The 21,716-nt window shown below is 28.4% G+C and overlaps 1 protein-coding gene and 2 non-coding genes across 3 annotated transcripts in view; all 3 read right to left on the reverse strand.

Annotated features, from left to right (window-relative positions):
• Positions 1-21,716, reverse strand: part of LOC107454139 (whirlin protein dyschronic) — a 370,134-nt gene that overhangs the window by 50,598 nt on the left and 297,820 nt on the right. The gene's annotated exons all lie outside the window — the stretch shown is intronic.
• TRNAP-UGG (transfer RNA proline (anticodon UGG)) lies at positions 13,144-13,215 on the reverse strand. Its single transcript has one exon. It is a non-coding gene; the product is annotated as a tRNA-Pro (tRNA).
• On the reverse strand, positions 15,808-15,879 carry TRNAP-UGG (transfer RNA proline (anticodon UGG)). The gene has a single exon. It is a non-coding gene; the product is annotated as a tRNA-Pro (tRNA).

Below are 21,716 nucleotides of genomic sequence, written 5' to 3' on the forward strand. Positions count from 1 at the left end.
TAAATTAATTTCCATTTATATTAAACATATTTAAAACGAAAGAAACGTTTATATACAGAAATTTAATCACGTTGTTTAAATTAATACTGAGCAATTAAGAGCATAAAAGTTAATTTAGTTTTTTGCACTAGAACTTTCTAACTATATTTATTATAATGATTATTTTATTAGCTTAGTATCAATGAAACATTTCTCTTTTAAACCAATTCTGTTTATAGCGAAATGATTTACTATTTCTTTTTATTTAAATTAATAAATCTTTCATAATTTAAGAATTGCATAAAATTTATAGTAACATAAAAATTGCAATTTTCACATAAAAATTGCAATTTTCATCCTCAATATAATTTTATTATAGTTATTCAAAATTACATTAAAGAAATAAGCAAATTAGATTTATCATATAGTTTTTAATCGAAATATTTTCTTTGTTAATAGATCATAAAAAAGCAATAAATACTTTACAGTTATTCACGCACACAAACTATAAAATATTCAGTTAGTCACTTAGTACAGCTGCTTTTTAAAAATAATAATTTAAATATTTTTATAATGAAATTTTAATTAATTTTTTACAGTGTATTTAACTCAATACTTATTCGCTTTAGTGCATTAAAAGAAAACTTAATTATTAATAAATGATTTCCATTTTTTAAAATTTTTGTAGCAAATCACTTTAAAACGTAATTGGTTCATCAAACTTATAATTAACGATATAATTATTCGTAATTTATGTTAAAAAACTTACTTATATATTAATTAGATAATTTCTGGCGTAAATATATGTTAATTTTAAATAAAACTGCAGCAAATTTAAATGGTAAATTTTGCATAATTTCTTATCTTTGTTAAGAGATTTCAAAAATTCGTCAGCTTTCTGTAAATGCAAAAATTTGTAAGTTAAATAATTAGTAATACAATATCATTGATACTTCTTTGAAAATACAATTAATTTTCTAATTAAACTATTATTTTATAATTTATAACACTGAAGAACGAATATTTGTATACAGTAACACAATGTATATTTCATTTCATAATTTATTCCATTGTATAAAATTTTGATATCGATCTCTAAAATAGATATTTTCATAAAGTTTTATATATTTAATAGTCTAAATTGAATGCCTTAAGTTTTAAAAAAAATAATTTGTGTTACAATTCAAAATATATTTTTAAAATATTGAAAACTGTCCTCTCACAAAACATATGATTTCCAAAATTGGCAGTAGAAATTTCAGTTAATTATTAATATAAGACTTATAAATACTAAATAGACTGTCATAACTTTTAATACCTAAAGATTAAAAAATATAAGAATAATTTTGAAAATGTTTCATACAAAGTCATATGCAGTTAAAATTTTAAATAATAATATGAGAGACTGTTAGTTTAATTGTGATTACGAGTAAATAGCGTGTCATTTTTAAACTTTATAATTCACAAAAAATACCATTTGTCTAGTTTTTGATTAATGGAAAATAATGAAACTTTTTACACTTATATACACAATATATTAAAATACATTAGTGCATTTAGTACGTACTTTTCTATAATTCTAAATTATTGATTTTAAATATAGTAAAATAACGATTAAAAATTTTAATTTTTTCGAAACATTTCATTTAATTTAAAAAAAATTCATTTTCAAAAAAATTACTAAAAGTACTGTTATGATTTATAGAGAGAATCACAGAAATTCTCGAAAAATTTTATCAATAACAATTTTAAACTATTTTTGTTTAAAAAGATTTCAAATAATTGAATAAAATTTCCTTATATCTAAAAAGCATAAATATTTGATTTTTGCAAGCTTTTATACATTTAGAAATTCTATAATTTATGTATTGTTCGAAATAAGAATAATTTAAATATGATACGTCTCTACCATGACTAAACTATAAGAAAATTGTTTTTCAACTATACGCATTTTAATATATTAAAAACATGTATTTCTTACAATTATTATTCATAAAATGCACAATAAATTTTTGATTGTATTTTTATACTCAAAATATTTATTTGTCATTCTTTAAGTATTTAAACATATAAATATTTCGATAATATTTTAAAAGAGAAAATATTGAATTTTAAATTTGAAAAAAAATTAAATGCCCTAAATGTGATAAAAACATTTTACTTATTAAATGAGTAAATTATAATAATTATGTTTGTTTTTTACATTAACTTGTAAAAATTTGTTGAAGAATTTTACATCATAATCGAATCTTTTGTTATACATTTTACCATTATTAATTTTCACTTATAAAACTAATATCAAATAAAGATAATAATTTAATTAAAAGTAATTCAAGTTATTTTTATTTTAATGGTTCAAATAATTTTCTAATCCATTAGTTTAATCATGTTTAATTTTACACAATTTTAAATATATTAAAGTAACGCTCAATTTTTCTATGTATTTATTTTTTACGTAAAATTTGTTAAAACATATTAAAGTTATAAAATTTCAAAAATACAAAACATGCTAACTAATTATTTTATAAAAAAACTTGTAATTTAAATCAATGCAAACACAAATATAAATGGGAAAAAAAACTAAACTTAAATAATATTTCACCATGATGATATTTATTGAAGACTTCACAAAACAACAAGTTCAACGGATCACAATTGATCAATATTCCTCCACATTTCACAAGTATTGCTATATATTGGCTATCACTAATGATTGATGAAAAATGTACATAAACAATATTGCATGCGAACGGTAATGAATGAAGACACTTATTTTGTGGCCACAGCGGTCAGTTTTTTACGCACAGATTCACCTTTCGATTCATAACTAGGGTTCTTCATTATATCAGAAGATGTCATTGTCCTCATGTCACTGCTGTCTTGTCCTGAAGACAAGAGCTTGGGTCTTGGGATTCTTAGAGGCTGGACATCGAGCCAAGATTCCATTTTGAATTAATCTGATGATTTCTTCGATGATCAATAACGGACACTAAAGCTGATCACTTCAATTTTAAAAAATCAATGAACAATTCAATGCTAATTAATTTTTTTCTCCTCAAAGTTAGAAATATATGCGTTCAAAGAATTATGATTTAGTTGTAAACCACACAGTGTATCACCACAGATTGGCAATGTATCACAACAGATTGATTATGTTCAGTTTAAAATTGAATACAGTTCAGATCAAAACTGGTCAACGTTTACTTCAGTGCTGGACAACTTTTAGGTTGAAAGCTGGGATAAGTTCAGTTCGAAATTGATTTTATCGTTTACTTCAGTGCTGGACAACGTTAAGTTCAAAGCTGGGATACGTTCAGTTCAAAACGGTTCTATGTTTAGTGTAAAGCAAGACAGAGTTTAGGTCAAAGCTGGATAGCAGGAAGTTTCAAGCAGGATGTGTTAAACACTCTGGCCGAAAAATACACTTAATTGTTGCTTTATTATTGCGAGCACTTTCAGAAACTAAATATCCCAGGAAATCCTTAATAACAGTAACTTCTCCGCACTATTTTCTTACTTAACAGGGAAAATCTTTCTTTTTTAAAAAAAGTTCCTTTTCCAAAGATCTTTGGAAAATCAATGATTTCTTTGTCTATAATCAAAGACGGAGCAAATCCTAAATGATCCGAAGAGACTAACAGCAGATTGGTTATGTCCGAAACTGCTTAGCCAAACGACATAGTCCGAAGTCCATTAACTGCTTCAGCAAGGAGCACTACTCAAAACAAAAGCTCGAAACACAGTGTTTATCCACGGCAGGTTAAGAACAGCCACTCTTTTTATCGCTCTCCGTCCCGCACGAGATCTGGACGGGAAATGCGTGAAACCGGCTCTTGACACAAATTATGGTCTTTTGCAAAAAAAGAGATTGAACTTGTTCGTTTATTTATTCCTACCTTTTTTGTTTCTTTCCCCCCCACCTACTAAATCAGCATGGTCGACCTAGTTGCGCGCTCATCGAATATCAGTGTGCACGGAAAATAATATTTAAAAAAAAAAAAAAAATTGCTCAGCGAAATGCTCCGCTGACAGTGGAAGTTTCGGTCTTCGAAAAGACATGCAAAAAAGAATGAGTCATAAGAGATTGAATGGGCGAGTCATAAGAGACTGAATAGGCTGTTATTGAATGTTATGTTATCTGTTATTCGCGTAGGTTTTCCAAAGAAAGAAAATGACCTAAAAATGTCAAGTGTTATGGGGGGTGAATTGGAAATTGAGTCAGTAGCCTTGTTTTCTAAAATTATCCTCGTTCGTAAGTGGGAGAAAAAATATCAGTTCTTTCCTAATTAGGCATTTTTTAAGGGAAGTACTGCGTCTCTTTCCTTTGGACAGTTTAGTATGGTTATGATTGGATAGATTTAACGCCATTAACACTTTTTTTTTATAACGCAAACTTATGAACATGTTTTCACATGCGTTTATGGAAATGTTTTTTCCCTTTAAAAAGACAATTTATTGTTGTTATTATTAAACAGACTTAACCTAACTCCATTTACTTTTTTTTTCAAGCACATTTTTGTGAATTTCGTATTTAAAAAAAATTTCCTTTTTTTATTTAAAAAAGAAAGAAGTCATAGAAATAACACAAATTTATAAACATGTTTTCACATGAATTTATGGAAATGTTTTTTCCGTAAAAAAGACAATTTATTGTTGCTATTATTAAGCACACACTTAACCTATCTCCATTTACATTTTTTTTCGTACATTTTTGTAAATTTCATATTTAAAAATTATATTTAAAATAAATTCCTTTTTTTATTTAAAAGTGAAAGAAGTCATAGAAATAACACAAATTTATAAACATGTTTTCACATGCATTTATGGAAATGTTTTTATCCTCAAAAAAGACAATTTATTGTTGCTATTATTAAACAGACTTAACCCTACTCCATTTACATTTTTTTTCGTGCATTTTTGTAAATTTCATATTTAAAAATTATATTTAAAAAAAATTCCTTTTTTTATTTAAAAGTGAAAGAAGTCATAGAAATAACACAAATTTATAAACATGTTTTCACATGCATTTATGGAAATGTTTTTTTCCTCAAAAAAGACAATTTATTGTTGCTATTATTAAACAGACTTAACCTAACTCCATTTACATTTTTTTTCGTGCATGTTTGTAAATTTCGTATTTAAAAATAATATTTTAAAAAAATTTCCTTTTTTTATTTAAAAATGAAAGAAGTCATAGAAATAACACAAATTTATAAACATGTTTTCACATGCATTTATGGAAATGTTTTTTTCCGTAGAAAAGACTATTTATTGTTGCTATTATTAAACACAGACTTAACCTCACTCCATTTACATTTTTTTCCGTACATTTTGGTAAATTTCGTATTTAAAAATTATACTTTAAAAAAAATTCCTTTTCTTATTTAAAAATGAAAGAAGTCACAGAAATAACACAAATTTATAAACATGTTTTCACATGAATTTATGGAAATGTTTTTTCCGTAAAAAAGACAATTTATTGTTGCTATTATTAAGCGCACACTAAACCTATCTCCATTAAAAAAAATTTTCGCACATTTTTGTAAATTTAATATTTAAAAATTATATTTAAAAATTATATTTAAAATAAATTCCTTTTTTTATTTAAAAGTGAAAGAAGTCATAGAAATAACACAAATTTATAAACATGTTTTCACATGCATTTATGGAAATGTTTTTTTCCTCAAAAAAGACAATTTATTGTTGCTATTATTAAACAGACTTAACCCTACTCCATTTACATTTTTTTTCGCACATTTTTGTAAATTTCGTATTTAAAAATGATATTTAAAAAAAATTCCTTTTCTTTTATTTAAAAATGAAAGAAGTCATAAAAAAAATTTATCAATATAATTTTAAATGTATTCTATTATTTTAAGTGAAAAAAAATATGTTGTTTTCGTAGAAATGTCTTTTTTCTTGAATAATCTTGCGTTGTTGTTATTGAATAGATTTAGAAACATTTACACCATTTTATCAGACAAGTTTATATATTTTGTTATTTTGTGTTTGAAAGAAGTTTTTTTTTTCTTTGAAAACTATACAAACTGTCACAGATTAATATCAGCAAGTTGAATCAATAACATAATTTTGATTTATCCCTCTTCGGAGAAAAAATTCGATTTTTTTTCTCTTGAAAAAAGAAAACTATATCTAATTATCGTATTTGAGAAAAATATTAATGTATTTTTTTGAGTAAATATACTGAGAAAAAAGTATGGCCAAAACTTGCAGAACAAATTTGTCGAGTTTCTAGCTCAGATTGGAATGCCAAAAAGCTAGAAAAATATTTAACGAAATGATTTGGTAATTAACAATGTTGACCCAAAATTTTCCTTTGTTTGAAAACAATAAAAATGACTCAGGTTAATGGCAGCAAGATGAGTCAATAACGTGATTTTGATTTGTCCTTCTTCGCAAGTCGGGAAAAAAAAATTTCTCTTAAAAAAGAAAACTATATCTAACTATCGTATTTGAGAAAAATATTATTATTTTCTTGAAAAAATACACTGAGATAAAAACATGGTCAAAACTTCCAGAACATGGCAAAATTTTCCGAGTTTCTGGCTCCATGGGAACACCAGAAAGATCGGAAATTTTTATCGATGTGCTTTGGTAATCAACAATGAAATATGGTTTTATAGCATGATAAAATTTGATAAATGTAGTAAAATTTGGTAATTTTATCATTATACCTTGGCACACGCATCATATTTTAACCATTCGGTTCAGTCTCGTTTTAATTTCGTTTCCTTTTTTCAAAATGTGTGGTAATAAGAACTATAATATTGAAAACCAAAATTTTCATTAAACCATTACCATATGAATGCTAAAAGTACCAAATGAGTGGTTTAAATATCGTATTCTTTAGTTTTTAATAACGAAATTGTATTTTTTTTCTTCTTTTTTTTTACCAGGTTTGCCATTACCATACGCAGCGGTAATAATACTAGAATTTTTTCTCCGTGTTATAAGAGAGGAGACATTGATGGACATAGTTCAAATTTCCGCATTAAACTGTAAACTATAACTTTGTTTTGCCATATGCTTCTTAAAAAATAAGAAATTCTTCATACACCCCTAAATATTTTGTATCGACAAGCATTTGTTTTGAATTTTCAAACATTACATTAAGCTGTTACTTTTGTGAGGTTGAGATTTATTAGTAACTGTCTTAAGAAACTTCTAGAGTGAATAAAAAAAAGTTTCGAATTGTTGGGGGAGGAAAAAAGTTTAAAAAAAATATACATTAGTAAGATTAAATATTTCCGGAATTGTTGTTGGTCAAGAAGGTCATAGAGGATAAGAGTGCATAATTGCGTAACTAATGGCATAATTATCAGCATTGCGCACCAACTGTCTTTATATTCCAGACAAGCTAATATCTATCGATTTGAAACTGGGTGGACTTCACGCCGCCACTAAAGATCGAACCGCAGTGCTTCAAAATTATAGCTCAGTGCCTTAACACTATGACACCGTTGATCCATATACTTGAAAGGCATTAAATTTCTGCAATATGATATTTAACACCAATTTTACAACTCTTTCATCGTGCCTGTTAAGTATTATAATATATTTCAAATATGTTTACTATTATTTCTATTAAAATTTAATTTAATAAATTTTAGTCTGCTAATAACTGGTATGATCGAATTATTTTTAGTTGTTAGTTGTATGTGGGTCATTTATATTTTTTATTCAATCTTGTTTATAGTCTCTTTAGACTAAATTAAATCTTTCCAAGGGGGGGGGGTACGTAACAATATCTTCCGTTGTTTCGGTTGCACACGCGTTCCTGGCCTAATGTTTGTAAAGCATAGAGCATGAAAAACTTTCTACTTGAAACTTATCCATATTTTTGTTACACGGAGAGGAAAACCACGAAAACCTCCCACGGTTAGCTCAACGAAGCTCTAGCCCATGATCCGTCTAACACTAAACATATTTTTTGTCAGCATTGTGGAAACAGTACACGACTCAACCTGCCATCAACGGGATTCGAACCTGAGCTAAATCAAAATGATCTCGTCAAACGAATGCTGTGTCAAACCATACCCTGTACCCTCCTGGCAAGTTTAATTATAATTAAAAATATTTTTTAATATATTTTTGTTACTATTGAAATTTTTTTATTATTTGTGATTTAAAACAAAATTTTCTGTGTTGTAAAATCCATTTTTAAAATAAATATAGTTTGCGTGACAGAACGAAAATTTACCTTGATTATTAAAGCGAAAAGTATCGAAATAGTCGAATAATTTCTTTTTCTATTCTTTACAAATGTGGGGAACAGAAAAATTTATCCGAAATGAGTTTTTCATGTTCTGACATTAATGAAATCTCAACAAGTCAGGCACGCGAAGTAAAAGTAAATTTATTGAGTTTCTAGTTCTTAAAATCATGGACGCAATCCTTATTGATTGACGATGCATGTAATAGTTCATTTTTTAAATGACTTCAACTTAAGTAAACGTGAACTTCAGAAAATTTAATATTATTATTAAATACTCTGAATGAATATTTCATTACCACCAATTTATTAACCAGATTATAATATGTGTTAATATATGTTTATGTATGATTACAATAAGTTTATTATAATAAGTTTCGGTATGTGTTACATGTTATTCTTCTAATTCTATGATTTTTTGAAGGCAAAAATAATTATATTAATGATTTGAGTGGATATATAAACATGCGAAAAAAACAAGAAAAAGTATTCATGTCTAGATTCCAGCTAAATTAAATTTTCAAAGTATTTATTTTAATCCTCTCTATTTTATTTTCTAACCGTCGTTGAACAGCCGACCCAATTCTTGGTTAACGATTACTAAGGTTCAATTCCGTAGCCTTGTAATTTTAAACCTAACCCAGAAGACAATTAGGAAATTCTTGGATCAAGTATTGAGAGGAATTCGCCTCAGTGAAGCCACTTTTTGATGGAACTAACTGGCATTTGCGTTACATGGAGAGGAAAACCTCCCACGATTACCCTGAGATCAAGGAAACCCTAAACTAAGATCCATCTACCACTGGGAATAGTTTCAGTGTGGTTGGTGAGAGCAGGTTGCAGAATTCGTATCGACCAGATTTCGCTGGTATTCTGGTCATATTATTGGGAGGCTAGTGCTCTGTCACCTAAGCTAGCACGGCTCTTATTTTATAAGGCCTTGGAAAGTATACTCCTCACCAACTTCATTAACCTTTAAATATCAATGGGAAGCTATTTTCCCGCGGATGGTTTATGTGGCCATCGGCTGATAAGTTTAGAAAATAGGAAAAAAATTAACAAGGGTTGCATAAATATAGGTAACAGTCAAGGTTAACATGTGATCAAGAAGGTTATTATTTTTTTGGCAACTATTATTTTTTCTTGTACGTTACGAGTTCGTCTATTTCTATTTAAAAACACAGAATATATAAGTGAGTTAGCTATTTATAAACACAGAATTTGTAAGTGATAAGGCTATTTAAAAATACAGAATATATAAGTGATTCGGCTATTTATAAATACAGAATATATAAGTGATTAATCTGTTTATAAACACAGAATATATAAGTTATTCGGTTATTCATAAACACAGAATATATAAGTGATTTGGCTATTTATAAGCACAGAATATATTAGTTTTTAGGCTATTCATAGACACAAAATATAAAAGTATAATTACGCTATTTACAAATACAGAATATAAAAAAGATTAGGCTATTTAAAAAATAAGAAATTCAGATACAAAGAAAATTCTTTACAGTAAGTAATATTTAAAAAAAAAAAATCTCATGCGCACCTTCCCTCCAAAAAAAGGTCTTAACATGGTGTTTTGACACTCTTTCGTCAAGGAAAATAAAAAAGCTACAGTTTTAGTGTCTTATAACTGAAGCAAAGCTATAATTTTAAACTATAGATGTCATCTTGTCGTAAAGAATTATCTAGGCTTTGGAACAACATTACTATAAAGGTTAAGACAGAAATTGAATTAAGTGATTAATTTTTTCATTGTCTACCCCCCCCCACCCACTATAACTCCTCATACCCATGGAATGCCCGTAGGAAAAACTACACTTTTAGTGAAGCATGCTGAGTTAATTTAGAATATCCTGCAAAAAGATTTCAGAAAGCGATTTTTTAAGAACTTTTTTACGTGTAATTAATATGATTCTAACCTAATAACGTGAGCATTTACGTTGTGCCTTTGTTTTTCAATCACTTGTCGGAAAAATACTTAACGAAAAAATAATTATAGTGGAATGTTCTCTTATTAAAAATTTTATTTTTTATTAATCGCTAGTTCTTTTTTTCTTTCAGTTCGGGAGCTTCTCACGAGGAAAATTTAATTTGATATCCTCTAACTCTTTATTGTTATTCACTGGTTGACTTCATTTCCTTGAGCAAGTTGACGTCTAATCAGATTATTTCATAAATGCCTCTTTTTTTTGGCTATTAAACTTGTTTAATTTAACACAATTTAGAAGAGATTAAACTATGCAGGGTTTTTTTATATAAAAGATAATGTAATAGATTATCACCCATAGTTTCCGTGGATTAAATAGTTGTGTATGAAAATATAATAGTATAAAAAGAGCATTATTTAATCCTTAGAGAATAAGTATTTCCTAACTTTAGGACTCACAAAAGATATGGCGCTCGCATCTGGCACATCCGACTTCCGAACAACGTTCAACTTCCGACTTGATCTATCGATATTGATACAAAAAAATAATAAAATTGTTATTGATATTTTTAACAAGCATTGCGCAGAAATTGATCCTCTTGATTATATCTAATCCACTTTAGAGAAACTAGGGGATACTTACATGAACACGAGCCATCGAATAATGAAATAAAACTAAATTGCCAAAATAAACTATTAAAAACTTTAAAATACAAACTGAATTAGAACATACTTCAACTTCCAAAATAGTTGGGAAAAGAAAACTATGCACCCTGAATCTCGCATAAAATACTAAAGTACTAAAGTATAAAGTACAAAAAATAAATAAAACCTTGAAGAATTCGACGATTGAATTCTAAGGTAAACATGTTATACGAAATCGCTAATCCAACAGAAAAGCAGACAAAATATTTCAGTTAGCAAGAGTTTCAAAGCGCATGCGTGACAAATCAACAAATAACAAATAAGAAAAGATCTCTTCCAACAAGTTATTGTTAGATAATTCATCTACGGCTGAACAGAAACTGTTACAAAATTGATTAAAACTTTTCATTGTTAATTAGTTAAAACTGTTACAAAATTTATATGATTTTTAATTTTGGAAAAACANCTGGGGAATACTAACTTGAACACGAGCCATCGAATAATGAAATAAAACTAAATTGCCAAAATAAACTATTACAAACTTTAAAATAAAAACTGATTTGGAGCATACTTCAACTTCCAAAATAGTTGGGAAAAGAAAACTATGCACCCTGAATCTCGCATAAAATACTAAAGTATAAAGTACTAAAAATAAATAAAACCTTGAAGAATTCGACGATTGAATTCTTAGGTAAACACGTTATACGAAATCGCTAATCCCACTGACAAGCAGACAAAATATTCTAGTTAGCAAGAGTTTCAAAGCATGCGTTACAGATCAACAAACAACAAATAAAAAAAGATTTCTCCTAACAAGTTATTGTTAGATAATTCATCTACGGCTGAACAGAAATTGTTACAAAATTTATTAAAACTTTTCATTGTTAATTAGTTAAAACTGTTAGAAAATGTATATGATTTTTAATTTTGGAAAAACAAATGATATATTTTTCTTTTTATTTTATAACCGACCATGAACAGAATTCTGAGTTTACGACTATCAATGTTCAACTCCGTAGCCTTGCAATTTTTAACCCGACCCAGAAGGCAAGAGAACTTCTGGATCAAGTATTGGGACAAACTAGCCATCCTGGAGGAATTTTTGATGGATCCAAACCTCATTTGCGTAAAATGGAGAGAAAAACAACGAAAACCTCAGACGGTTAGCCTGATGGTAAAGGAATTCCAACCCATAATCCACACATCACTCTAGATGCTCCACCCATCACTCTGGATCATGGGTTGGAATCCCTTGGTTGGAATCTGGAATATTTTATGTCAGCACTATGACAGGTACGATTCGGGAGTGGAATAAGTATCAACCTGTCATCTCTGGGATTCGAACGCGGACACCTCATTGGAATGCAACACTCTACCCCTAATGTTTTAACTCTTTTTACACAATTCATGAGATGTTGCCACATTACGCTTACGTCACAGGTCTAAATTTAACGTCTTTTTATCCGCCATTTTTTAAAATTCTTCAGACTAGCTTATTTTACACAGAATACATTCATTTACAAAAATAGTTTAGCCAAAAATAAAAAAATAATAAAAGAGGGAAGAATACGAAGCTCCTTGTTGATATAAAAATTCATATTTTTAGCAACTCATTAACAAAGTCAAGAATATGATCCGAGTATAAATTAGAAAAATCTATCACCGGTAATGATTTTCATCACACTTCTCAGTAATCATTCTGTTATAAAAAAGCCAACCACTAATTATTTATTCTATTCTAATCAATTATAGCTTATCTACTAACTTATCTACTTGTAAAAAAACATTTACACTAAGGAAAACTATTTTTGTTAAATTATTGAACATTTATTACAGATTCTTAATACTAGGTTACCGTAAAAGATAAAGAATACACTAAGACCTTGAACTGCACCAAATATTAAGTTAATCAGCAAATTCATTCAGTTCATAACATTTTCACTATTTTCCTTTTGATCCATGGCACCAAAAAATAAAAAATAATTATTGAGCTCTTTCAAATGAATTCTTATAAAAAACAAGTTATCATACAATCATATCATGCAATTAAGAAAACCGCGATAGGGTGTTGGGCTCGTGTCCAAGAGGTCGTGAGTTCGATCCCGTGTGTCTAGCTGAAGTCTTATTCTTGACTGTTGGAACCCCTGGCCATCGAGCCCATTTTAAAAAGAATAGATTAATCCCTTCAAGTTTGAAAGTATTGATATATTTCGAGTGAGTCTCAGTTGAGATATTAACTCGTGTTGCCCGTTTAGCTGAGATTGAGAATGATTAATTCCCTCTAAATAATATTCAGTTATAATATATAGCTTTAAAAATTAATGGTAGAAAGAAAAAATTAAACGGGCCCGGCCGGGATTTGAACCCGGGACCTCTCGCACCCAAAGCGAGAATCATACCCCTAGACCACCGAGCCACGGCTTCTAAACTTTATATATTTATCAGTGAAATTTCAGTATGTAATAAATATATTTGTGTAATCACAGATGATCAAATAAGACAACGTCAAATATTTCGTAGTAACAAAAAACAAAATAGTCTTTTCCCATTCATTTATCCTATTCTTCTAAGAAACAACAATGTATATTAAGGATACATTACTCAAAACTAAACATTATTAAATGATGACATGTCGCAAAAATTGACTAAAATATCGAAGAAAAAAAATTGTAGCTTATATTAAAATTTCGCACAATACCAAACAATGAAAAATAATCAACTTTCTTCCTGAATTATTTATAAACTTATTAGGGACTTTAGGTGGAAATGCAGGAATTTTCCAACCAATATCTCAACTCATTGATTTAACTGAATTGTCTTTATGAAACCAAATTAAGCGAATGATTTTTTTTTTCTGTGTTCAAATGTTTTTGGTGCAAATAATAGTTTTATGTTGCACAAAAAATTTTAAAGCTATGTCTTTTATCACATTAACGTTTAAAAATAAACGTTTAAAAATGTATTTAAATTTTTACAGAAATATAACGTAATTTTTTACGGTATATTTCTGCGTTCTATATTTTCAAAATTTGTTTTCAACTCTTTACATAATTAATCATGGATAATTGATGTAAGCAAATGAATGCATAGATTTCAAGCAGTGATCATTCTAATCATAAAAACCAATCATAAAAATTTTTCTTTGTAAAAAAGATAACTAAATAAAAAAAAATCTTAAAAATTCACAATTTGTGATTTTTTTAATTTTTGAAAAATCTGAGTAACATTAATTAATTTTTAAAATTAATAAAGGATTGTTAATAAAGTGTGCATGTAAATCAACAAAAAATTATTTGCTCGACTTTTACTGTAATAAAAAAATTTGCTGTTCAGGGCCAATGCCCCTTAAATTTTTTAAGGGTACTGTTGTCCCTTAAATTTCATGAAACGTAAAACTAACAATAGCATAACGCAGTCTATATTATTCACTAAGCGCTGTGGCGTACATAAACTTAGCCATATCACTCTTTCATATCATTTATGATTGAACCTTTCCAAAACAGTTTTTAGACTTAATATGAAACAAAAACAATATGGAGAAGAGATGTTCGGGTGTTTTAAATCGTTCAGTTTATTTTAATTTAAAATAATAATAAATAAAGGCGTTATTACTGTATTGAAATGAAATTAATCTATAATAAGAGAAAATAACTCACTATCTTACAATAATTCTATTCAAAGTTTAATTAAAGGTTAATATTTTTTATAAAGGGAAATAAAATATCGTACAAATTAAATAATATTTTTTATTGTAACTTAGTGTTATTTTTTCCTCGAATGTGTGCGCCGGTGTTATTTACTATGAAGAACTGTATGAAGTACTGTATGTACTGTATGAAGAAAAATATTATTCATTTGCCAGATATACTAACGAAGTTACCCCACTTCAAAATGCTTTTTCTTTCCCTCGAACGGGATTGATTTCTCACTTTTCTCTTCACCTAAAAAAGGCGAATTTTGTTTTCATTTCAAGAAAATAAAAAGATACTTTAAAATTTAATTATGATAAAACTACAAATACCTTTTGAAGAAAATGCAATTTAAATTTCTTTAACAACCACAAACATACAAGTACTAAAAACTGGAATCACAAATTTGTTTTAACCGTGTTTATTTCTCATTGTAATTTAATATTTATGAGTTTTATTAATAAATCGATGCAATTCACTAAAAGATATAAAGGTAAGGTTAAAGTGAGTGTGAAGTACGCAATCGAATTGGTAAAAAGATCATATCAATTGATCCTCAGTAGTTTTCATATCGATTGACGCAATTTACATTTAAATTGCAATCAATTTGGCAGTACTTACAATATATAATTTTTTTTCAAAATTAGTAGCATAAGTTTTTAGTTCGATTGAGCAAGTTTGCGATGCATTTCTTTTAACATTTTCATTTTGCTTTATAATGCTTTCTCTTATGAAAGTTTTACAAATTTAAGTATATTTCTTTTAAAAATTTAACACAATTCTTGAATAGTTCTTTTATAGACTGGCTACATCAGCTATGAAACCATTCGGCCAATACTCTTCCTGTATATTGCTTTTATTAATATTAACTAAAACTTTGAAGGGTTATATTTTGACCTAGGGGGGGCACAGGAGGGATAGATTGTTACCCCTTCCTAATACAAATGTAAAAAAAATTGTATGATATGAATGCCACGTCAATGATATGAATACTACGCCAAACTCAATCTAGAAAATCCAAAATACAATAGTAATAAAGTATATGCTTTATGCAAAAACGAAATAAACGTAAAATAAACGTGAAAAAAAAAGTAAAAATTTAGAAAAAGTACTGTTGGAATCCCGGGCCATCGAGCCCATTTTAAACAGAATAGATTAATCCCTTCAAGTTTGAAAGTATTGATATATTTTGAGTAAGTCTCAGTTGAGATAACTCGTGGTGCCTGTTTAGCTAAAATTTAGAATGATTAGTTCCCGCTAATTAATATTCAGTAATAATAAGTAACTTAAAAAATTATTCGTAGAGAGAAAAAGCAGACGGGCCCGGCCGGGATTTGAACCCGGGATCTCTCGCACCCAAAGCGAGAATCATACCCCTAGACCACCGAGCCACGGCTTCTCAACTTTATATATTTTTCAGTAAAATATCAATATGTAATAAATGTATTTGTTCAATCGCAGATGATCAAATAAGGCGACGTCAAATATTTCGCAGCAGCAAAAAACAATATAGTATTTTCCTATTCATTTATTCTATATTTCTAAAAAAAAAAAAAAAAAAAACTGTGCATATGAAGGATACCTTAACTATTCGGCCATTCTGTATATTTTTTTATTAATAATAAGTAAAAATTTGAAGGGTGACATTTTGACCCAGGGGGCGGAGCAAGCGGGACAGATTGTTACCCCTTCCTATATTTCCGATTATGGCCTTTAATTTAAGCCTGGTTTCGTTAGACTAGGAATTTTGTATACGTGTATTTCTTGTTAGTATATTTCTGTGAGAAACTGAAAAATACCAGATATATTGGAATTCTTAGCGATAATGATTTTTTTATTTTCTTTTAGGAAAAGTATAAAACTATAAAAAAAGGTGTTTGTAAATATTCATAATTAATGTTAGTCAATAACGATGAAAGGATGCATTTGTTCTTGATGGTGTCACGGTGCGTCGGGGTGACAATTCTTCATGGGCGTAATTCGTTGCGGTGATTACGTTACAAGAAAAAGCGATTTTTATCAACGAGAACTTACATATTAATAAATGGACATTTGCAAATTAATTATCTTATAACTCGGTAAGAAAAACTCAGAAACGGTAAGAATACTGATTTAAACACGGTTTGTCGCCTGTTATTTAGCAAAGAGTAAATCTTTCTTTTTACGAATGTCTAGTATCCCCTTAAATCTCTTCTTAAAAGTAAACAAAAACTTTGAGAAAAAAATCTAGTTCGCGTAGAAGTGGATTGAATTTTGGTACAAAAGTTAAACACTCCATTCCAGGAAGCGTAGCCATGTTATTCAACAGAAAATAAACACCTTTTAAGCACTTTTCAAGCGCTCAAAAAATATCTTTAAGCACTTTAAAAAAAATCATAATTAGGCAGGGTTGGAAAGCTTTTGACAATTGACGATTTCACCTTGTTTTAACCATCGTGTCAAAAAAAAAAAAAATTGGCATTGTTTTTGACAATTGTCAAAGATCATGAAGTTTTGAATCATGTAAAACAAATGGAGTTTTCATACGCTACGGACTGACAATACGCCGAAATAGTTGGAGTTAAACTAATTGTGAAAACGTTGAATAGAACAATGTAAACTGTGTCTATTTGCATAATTCGTAGTGAAAATCAACATGGTAAAAAACAAATAGCATTTTGAAAAAGGGACAATTAAGCACTTTTTAAAAACACCCAATGAAAAAAGCAACTTAAAGGGCTTTTAAAAACCGAAATTCGAAAATAAGCACCTTTAAGCACTTTTTAAAAACGCTACGCACTCTGTCTCTTCTTAAAAGTAAACAAAGTTTTTGAGAAAAAAAGTTAGTTCGTGTAGAAATGGATTGAATTTTGGTTCAAAAGTTAAACACCCCATTCATATAGGTATCCCCCTTTCACATTCTATTCGCTATAAATAGGAATACATTTGCTTATTAAGTACATTAAATGGTTTCTGCTTCTTTGTATATCTGTGTTACAAAATGCCACCTAAGTTCATTAATCCCAATTTACACGTCACAGTGCAAGCGTTTGAATTGTTTAACAAGTCATTTGCATGACAGCGAAAAAGTAATTAACTGAGATAATTCTTCAACAGCAGCAACATATTGTAAACACCAGAAGACAATTCAATAAAAATGTAAAACTACAAAGGATCCTGAAATGTTGCCATGCTTCACGCTTTAACCACCCTTTGTTCCTATTTATATTCAAAGTTAATGATGTAAATGATCAGTCGTCACTCTTGATTTCTCAAGCTTTTGTAAAGGCTGTCAAAAAAAGGATGCGAATAAAAAAAGAAGAAAAAAAATCCTTTCAAAATGAAAGTTCATAATGCTTCTTTACCAAAACACTTTTACCCTACGCGTTTTTCAAACAGACGATTTTTTTTTCGTAATAACGACTCACACAGAATGGAAAGAGAGAAGAAGAAAAAAAAAAAATTAAACAAAACGATCTTTTTTCACTCCGGGTGGCAACATCTAAAAGGTGAAGAGCGTGACTTGAATAATGGATGGAGGTTAGTTGCACGCGCAAACTTCCGTGAAAAAATAAAACGCAATAGAACAAATTTGAATGAGTCTTAAGACTGTGAGGCGGTTTTTTCGCAGAAAAATTATGCTTTTTAAGTGGTCATAGAAGTTACAATAGGTTAAAAGATTAAGCAAAGACGGAAGTGATGAATGTTTAAATCTGGACAAACTGAGTTCTAAAATTAATTTTTGTAAGAATTCAAAAGGAATGATTATTGTGCAAAAAATGCTTTATACATGTGGTGACTGTTTATAACTATTTATAAATAAAAAGAATTTTTTTCGCAATATTTGGAGCGTAATCATTAAACGTAAAATTAGTTTTGAAAGTTGTTTGAAAAGCTGTTTTCTATATTTGTTCTTCCAGTTATAGTAGTTTAAGGGAAGTAAATAAATATGAATAAATTATTAGAAATAATGGTTAATACTTCATTTGTTCGTTATTTTTTTTGTAAAAGAAAGAAAAATAGGTAATAATTAGTCGTTAAATAAATCATAAAAATAAATTGGAAAATATTTTGTTCTACATACCTATTTTGGTAAATTCTTAGTCTATTCTTAAAGAATATATATATTACCGTTAAAGTATGAAATCCGTTATTTTATAGAATACCTAGTTATTCCATGAAATAACTGATCGTGTCCGTTAAAGTGTAAAACTCTCTTGTATTTCATGGTTTAACTAGATATTTCAAAGTAAACGATCTGCAGCCCGTTAAAGTGTAAAATAATCTATATCATATATCTCGCACGAGTCTCATATCATATATCTCGCACTAAAGTCTAAAAAATGTTTAGAAATTCAAGCGAAAAAGATGAAATTAATGTCGGATAAATCTCATTCTGAAGCCTCTGTGGGGTTGTCCGTATCCCAGTGCCTGATGTTGACAGAGGTAAAGGTGATGCCAAATCTATTTTAGCTATCATAAAATAACCGAAGAAGGATTTTTCCAATTGGGCACAAAAAGCGGCCGCATAAAACAATTATATTCCCGATCCCAGTTCAGAGTCTGCGAACAAAAATTAATTCAAATCGAAGAAGTACCGGATGTAGAAATATCGCTCCGGTCGGTTGCTACAGCTCAAAGTTTAGGTACTGGTCAGGGATTTAAAAANATATATATGTTACCGTTAAAGTATGAAATCCGTTATTTTATAGAATACCTAGTTATTCCATGAAATAACTGATCGTGTCCGTTAAAGTGTAAAACTCTCTTGTATTTCATGGTTTAACTAGTTATTTCAAAGAAAACGATCTGCAGCCCGTTAAAGTGTAAAATAATCTATATCATATATCTCGCACGAGTCTCATATCATATATCTCGCACTAAAGTCTAAAAAATGTTTAGAAATTCAAGCGAAAAAGATGAAATTAATGTCGGATAAATCTCATTCTGAAGCCTCTGTAGGGTTTACCGTCCGTATCCCAGTGCCTGAAGTTGACAGAGGGAAAGGTGATGCTAAATCTATTTTAGCTATCATAAAATAACCGAAGAAGGATTTTTCCAATTGGGCACAAAAAGCGGCCGCATAAAACAATTATATTCCCGATCCCAGTTTAGAGTCTGTGAACAAAAATTAAATCAAATCGAAGAAGTACCGGATGTAGAAATATCGCTCCGGTCGGTTGCTGCAGCTCAATCAGGGATTTAAAAAATGTTCGTGTAAAACCCAGTGTGTCAACAAAAAAAATTTTTTGTTTTAGAAATAATGTTCTTTGTAATTCCAAGTGTCATTTTAGTAATCCTTGTTGTAACAAATTATTTCATGGTACGTTTCCATAAATACCATTTATACGTTGCATAAATTAGGTAAATTGATTCCTTTTAATTTTAATTGTCTATCATTAGTTTATTTATAGAAAACCCAGTTATTTCATTTTAGATAAATTGTTTATTTTACACTTTAACTGTCTCTCATTAGTTAATTTATAGAATACCTAGTTATTTCATAGAATAACTAGTTTAAGTGTCAAATTAATAACATATTACACACTTTAACCGACACGATCAGTTATTTCATGGAATAACTAGATATTCTATGAAATAACTGCATTATATACTTTAACGGTAACATATATATATATAACCATCATAAATGACAATACATCCTTATTTTATAAATCAAATGCCTCTTTTTCATACTTTCACTTTCATCACAAGTAAAAAACTTTTGATCTAATGATCGGATTTTCACGTTCTAAGACTCAATCTTAATGGCTCGAGGGGGGGGACCTCAAATATACTAATTAATTAGTGCAGGTGATATTTTAAGGTACGAAATCGTGCACGAAAACGTACTTTCTCTAAATAAACGTACTTTTGCTTCGGCGGATTCAGATTTCTGATCCGCAAAATATAGTGGGTAGCAAAATTCAGTGGGTAGCAAAATATAGTGGGAGAAATATGGTCCCAGTAGTTAGGTCAAGAGAGAGCTCTAAAGTTTGTTCCCCTTAATGTTAATTTTACATTTTGCGTATTTCGCTATATCTCGAGAAATTTTAAAGCGAATTGAACATTTTTACACACTATTATAAAATTTGTTTATCCAAAGATTTCCATGCAAAAAATAACTTTTAGTAATTTTTTTATTATTTTTCTGTTATTTTATTTAAAATGGTAAAAAAAATTGAATAGTAAGGTATACAATTTTTTGCATCGTTTTAAAGAATGTAATTTTACTTGGCAAAATGCAAAATTTGAACAAAATTAGTCGAATAGTTCATGGGAAATCGAATTTTAAGTATTTGACTATTTTGAAATTCAAAATAGTCAAATACTTAAAATTCGATTTTGCACACAATTTCTCAGGAACTTTTTGACCGATTTTGCTCAAATTTTGTATTTTGTCATATAAATTTACATTCTTTTAAATGATGCAAAAGATTGTGCGCCTTACAATTAAAAATGTTTTTTACTATTCTTAAATAAAATTTTAAAAAAATAACAAATATTAACTAAAAGCTATTTTGTGCACGGAATTATCTTTGGCTAAACGAGTTTTATAATTGCGTGTAAAACGTTTTCAATTCCCTTAAAAAAGTGTCTAGATACAGAGAAATATGCAAAAAATAAAATTAACTTTTAATAACTTTGGGCTCCTTTAAAAGATACAGCTTTCGAGAAATCGAATTTTAAAAAAGTCGTATTTTTAAAATTCTATTTCTAAGGAACTATTTGACCGATTTTGCTCAAGTTTTATATTTTGATAAGTAAAATTACATTCTTTAAAATGGTGAAAAAATTGTATACCCTACAATTTCAAATTTTTTAACTATTATTAAATAAAAACAATAAAAATTAATAAATAACGACTAAAAAATACTTTCTGCGAGGAATTATCTTTGAATAATCGATTTTTATAATTGTGTGCAAAAGCGTTCCAATTACCTTGAAAAGTTCTCGAACTAAGACGAAATATGTGAAAAATTTATTCCAAACTTAAGACAGCTCTCCTGACCAAACTATTGGCACCATATTTCCTAGATTGCTGCTACCCCCAATATTATTTATACTATTAATTGGAGTTCGGAATTCGATTGATTTCGCACAAGTTTTACATTTTGCCATGTACAATTTTATTTCTTTAAATGATGTAAAAAAATGCATACCTTGCAATCCAAAATATTTTCGATTATTATTAAAAATATAAAACAAATAATAATTATCTACTTAAAGTTATTTTTTTATTGGAATC

Source organism: Parasteatoda tepidariorum, chromosome 1, assembly GCF_043381705.1.
Source record: "Parasteatoda tepidariorum isolate YZ-2023 chromosome 1, CAS_Ptep_4.0, whole genome shotgun sequence".
Lineage (NCBI taxonomy): Eukaryota > Metazoa > Arthropoda > Arachnida > Araneae > Theridiidae > Parasteatoda > Parasteatoda tepidariorum.